Source organism: Protomyctophum parallelum, assembly GCF_964188405.1.
Source record: "Protomyctophum parallelum genome assembly, chromosome: 8".
Classification (NCBI taxonomy): domain Eukaryota; kingdom Metazoa; phylum Chordata; class Actinopteri; order Myctophiformes; family Myctophidae; genus Protomyctophum; species Protomyctophum parallelum.
In genome coordinates, this window is record NC_139703.1 from 7,263,288 (window position 1) to 7,268,779 (window position 5,492).

General features: G+C 39.8%; 1 protein-coding gene across 1 annotated transcript in view; it reads right to left on the reverse strand.

The window, feature by feature from the left end:
* Positions 1–827, reverse strand: part of myorg (myogenesis regulating glycosidase) — a 12,262-nt gene extending 11,435 nt beyond the window's left edge. Inside the window, exon 1 of the mRNA XM_083772018.1 lies at positions 733–827. The gene's annotated coding sequence lies outside the window, so the exon portion shown is untranslated. The remainder of the gene's footprint in view (positions 1–732) is intronic.
* Between the last annotated feature and the right edge of the window lie 4,665 nt (positions 828–5,492).

Consider the following 5,492-nt stretch of genomic DNA (forward strand, 5'->3'; position numbering starts at 1 on the left):
ATTCAAGCCAAAGGACAATGTATTTAAAACTCCTCCATCATCACAGCCCAGTGTGTAGCTTTGTTTAGGAGCCACTATATGGAGGCCACATCTCTGCCATTTCAGCTGATCCATTATCTTATCTCATATTGTGACATGGTGAAAAATAAACAGAAAAGTGCTGATGTACTGAAAGAAAAGCAGAAGCCTGTGAGAAATCATATCCCGTTATCTGAGCTCTGTGCGTGTGTGCGTGTGCGTGTGCGTGTGCGTGTGCGTGTGCGTGTGTGTGTGTGTGTGTGTGTGTGTGTGTGTGTGTGTGCGCGCGCGTACGTGCGTGTGTGTTCAGTGTTGGGGTGGGGGGGGGGGACTTTATTTTCTCGCTTAGTAGGCTATTTAAACAAACATGAGAAAATATTGACTTGCGACGTGGCAATAGTTGTGATCCTCTTCAAACTGTCTATTATAGACATCATCAAGCCAAGAAAAAGAACAGAAAACATGCATGCAGGGCATGCTACTATAATTATAATGCAACCATATGTTGTGCACGCACGGTAAAGCTAAAGCCATGCATCTACCACTCCTATGACTCCGCACATGGTCTGTGACCGCAGGGAAAGCTGTTAATAAGGCGCATTGATGATGGGTAATTAGTAGGCTAATCGATACGCAATTGCAGGAACGGTGTCAACAAAGTGTATATATTTTCTATCCACTCAACAAATGCACTTTAAAACTCATTCTACCTACCGATCAAACACGAGCCCACTCCCTTGAGATAGAAGTCCAACTTGTTTGGCAGTTACTGTAACTCTCTCTGGAACTGGAACAGTACGAACCAATAACACATTGCCTTGTCTACGCCCACCAACTCAAACACACAGATGCTGCTTCGGGACAAGGGCATGTATGGGAAATGTAGTTCTATAGGAGCGATCATATGTATGTAAATGTAATGCCAATGCCTTGCCTGGCCCTGATATAACCACGTGGTTTATATAAGGCAAGGCCAGTATAGTATTTCATATGGAGTTAACTTGTCACAATTCTTGCTTTGACTTCTATCTTGGTCCGCAGGGCAGCTAGGGCAGACCATTAAAGAAAAACATATTCAATAGTTCAGTTAACTTCAGTACCCATGTTATATTTCTTATTTTACTTGTGGAAATGGTATGAATGTGTTTAGGACTATGTTGTTGTTGCATTATATTTTTCAACATAAAGAACATACTATAGATAGGAGTAGGCCTACTGTAGGTAATCTCAAGACATATATATATATTATTCTTTTTACCAAATGGGTTCCCAGATTGTAATATTGTAAATAGACAGTCTGAGTCTGACTCCACACTCATTGAAGTGTTTCTCATACCATGGGATGGACAGTGGGCTTCACCAGATATGTTCATGGGGAAATAACTGCTATAATGCAAGACCTTGACTTCAGGAGATCAGGGGCCCGTTCCACGAAACTTGGATTAGAGATTAAGCCGGGCTTTTTCTTGCATAAACATCAAATGGCGGGACAGCTGTCACGGTTTTTGGCGCAAAGTAACCACAGTATACCGCTAATCAACTTACAACTACACACTCTATATAGTATATATGTATACGTATATAGTATATGCCTATATACTATATATATACTATATATAGTATATGCCTATATAGTATATGCCTGCTTTGCTGGGACCAAACGACCACAAATGACCATATCTCTTACGTCATCATTTACAGCTAGTCATACGTATACTATATACATAATCAGTAAAAATAAAATAGCAAGTTGTGCCTGATCTGCTGGGACCAGAGTACGTGGTGTGTATATGTATGACTAGCTCTTCACCCAAACTTATATAGATAGAAACTTGAATCATACTTAATAATACTAGGTGTTTATATGCATAAAGTAGGTAGGTAGCAAATAGTTACATCTAAAAATTATACATTTCAAACGTTCCTTCACAGAGATACTGAGATTTGACAGTTTACAGCGGTCGAAAGGACTTGCGCGCTCTGCTTGCGCACTAGTTGGCCATTTATGGCCTACTAGTGTGCAACAAGCAAGTATGCACTCGACAGTGCAGTTCTAGTTATTATTATTTTTTGTAAAAGTGAAAACCACTAAATATTACCATTACTCGGCACAGGCCGTAGCGTAACGGTCTGGGCACCGGACTGGTAATCCAGTCGCAGCGTGCCGCGGGTTCGACTCCCGGACCCGACACGGCCTTTACTGCATGTCATCCCCCCATCTCTCTCCCGTTTCCTGTCAGCCTACTGTCTGTCCCTTCAAAAATCAATAAAAAAAAGGCGTAAGCCGCAAAAAAATATCTTAAAAAAAAAAAAAAAATTACCATTACTCATTGTTTTACAACATATTACCATTGTAACGTTTCACCCACTACTAGTCCTGCATACTTACACCTAGAAACCCCATTCAAACCTATTTAGGTTCATCCTACGGTGGACATGTATGCCTGAAGAGGAATCTTTGATAGTTTTAGAAATATAGTGCTTTCAAATTTGAGACATTTATAGGCAGATAGTGGCACTTAAAAAAATCACTTTCACCTAGAAACTCCATTCACACTTTGTAAAATTCAGCTTACTGTGGAGACACATGCTGGAACTTTTTACTTTGAAATGTTTTGTAGTTTCTGAGTTATTTAACTTAAACGCCCAATGCATTCTCAATGGCAATAGCACAAACTTTGGCATGCTACATGAACCCATGACCCTCACCAGTCTGTCCCCTGTCTGGGTAGCTCCCTCAGAGGAGGGAGTTATGGCCAAATATCACAATGCGACAATATCATTATGCTTACATTATTAAGAATTCTGTTTTAAGTTAATAGTAGTGGTAAAATGTAAACTATATTTTTGGGGTAGTTAATCATTCAGTCTATCCACTATTGAGAGTATGTTCTCTCTTTAATTACAGCAGCAGTATTTATAAGCTTAAGTCCTTGTATCAGTAAGTCTTGAATAGATTAGTAAAGATAATGAGATATACAGAAGGGGGCTGTAATGCAACTATTAAGGATGCAAACTGCCTTAATACCCCATGAAGAAGAAGGATCAGTAAATCTGTGATCCAGATAATGGGTCTAGAGACAAAAAGCCAGACTGTCTATTAAGCCAGGCTTGCTGATCCCGGCTCACCAAAGCCTGGCTTTGGCCTAAATCCTGGATTAGTTAATCCAAGTTTCGTGAAACAGGCCCCAGGACAGTAAAGGCTCATACATAGTCTGGATTTACAGTGGTGGGGTGACCACCGAACTACAACATGACGTCACGAGCCGCGGTGAAGAGCAAACCACCGCCACCGCTCCAGCCCTTCTCTCTGTTTTTACTCACCACCGCTCAACGTTATTTCAGCTCCGGTGACCGGTGGTCAGCTCACCACCGGAGCAGTGGTCACCTCACCACCGAAAATCCAGACTATGAATAGGCCTTAAGCATGGGCCAACAATAGTTTTAGATAACTTACCCATGTGACAATTATACCTGGGCCGGTCACCCAAATGGATGAAAAAAATGAAGAATATAACATGAAAAGTTTAAGTCAAGGCAAATGCAAATGCTTTATTTTAAATTTTTCTTCTTAGCCAAGGTGCACAGTCAACAACTATCAAAAACGCCTTCGTCACGAGTATCATACAACTGCATTGGCACCTGTTCTTGTATAAAGCCATGCTTGGAGATTGTCCTAAATACATCTCATTTCTGAAATGGGACTCTGAACACTATCACACCAGATCAAGTCATTTCCCCAAATTCAAGGTACCAAAAGTTAAATCTGAACTTGGTGGATCTCCTTTTGGCTTCTTCTGACCCTAATAAGCAACATTAAAATCGACCACATTGGTACCCCTGAGTCGTTTTAAAACCTTGGTGAGCATACAGATCCACACAATTGGCCTATGTAACTGTTTTTAGATCCTTTTGAAATTTGTCTTAGCTTCTTTTTGTAACCTACAGTACAGTATGTAATTCACATGTACATTTTGTTTCCCTTTTCCTGATCTTCTGATGTATTGTGATGTTTTTTGTATTACTCGACGACACTGAAAATGAGTTTAATTACTCAGTGTAATTTCGAGAATAAATAAAACTTGAATAGTGTAGGCCTATATTATGTGTGTTGTTTTGCATGAAAAGACTGTTGATTACAGTATGGCTCTTAGCCATGAAATGTAATAAAAAAGCATGCAGTAAAGGTTCATGCACACAGAGCGCATTTTAAGGACATAAACATCACATGGTCCGTGTGAAGTGAGGGCTATGGGGCTCTCTTATCATGGTACAATCATCCATACATTGTCAATGGCAATGAATGGCAAGTCTGAATAATCTTTTTGTGTAGGGCAAAAATACAGATTTGTTCAGACACATAGGACGTAAATTCTCCATCCATTGTCAATGGTATTTAATGTTTGTACTAGGACAAAAACATACAGCTGAATATAGGAGAGGCTATAGCGCCCCTCAAAAATATATATGTCTGATAGATTTTTCGGGAGACCTGAGAAGACCATTGCAAGTCTAACCTGCTTGAGATTTTCTGGATCAAGGCTCACTTCAAAATCAAATACTAGGCTATATTAACAATACAATCTTATAGTGCAATCTTATTGCAATACCCACCCACAGGAAATGGAAATAGTGTAAAAAGACAAAAGAAATTGGCCTGACGTCGAAATTTAAAGAATGTCTTAAAAACCTTATGTTTCTGTATCAGTGGTGGTCAATATTTCATGTCAAGGACCCCAAAATGTATATGTCATAAATTATGCCTCCGCCCCCCATCTGAAAATATGTTCTTCCAGGAACCTCCCCAGAAGCAAAGATTTGAGTTAAAATGTTCACTCTGTAATATATATTCAAAGATTTGAGGCACATTTTCACGATTTTTCAAAAATAGCAGACCTACAAGTTCATAGCGCGGCACTTAGTGCCGCCCTATGAGCTTGTAGATCTGCTATTTTTCAATAGCTAAAGCATAACATAATGCTTAAAACACCAAAAGGGGTTCCCGCCCCCAAAATGGGTTAACCCATTATGACAGGCCTTCTTGCCCGAGAAATGTCTTCTATTAAATCATTTTTTCTGAATAACCTATGTTGCTATATCAGTGGTTCTGAAACTTTTTCATGTCAAGAACCGCCCAGAATTGGTATATGCATTTGGCTGCGGCCCCCCTGAAGCAAAGATTTGAGTTTAAAAATATATAATTCATATTCAACACTGCATTTCAAACAAAATAGCAGATCTAGAAAGCTCATAGCGCGGTACAAAGTGACACGCTATGAGCTTGGAGATGTGATATTTCTTTTAAAATCATGACACACACACACACACACACACACACCCACACTCATATATAATAGCTAAACTCCAAAATGACACAGATGCTTTCCCGGCCTTAATGAGTCATGTTGAAATGAAGTTTTTCATCGCGCGGCAGTGAAGCGCAGGCTCTCAGACACAAACTGAGGGTGAATGAT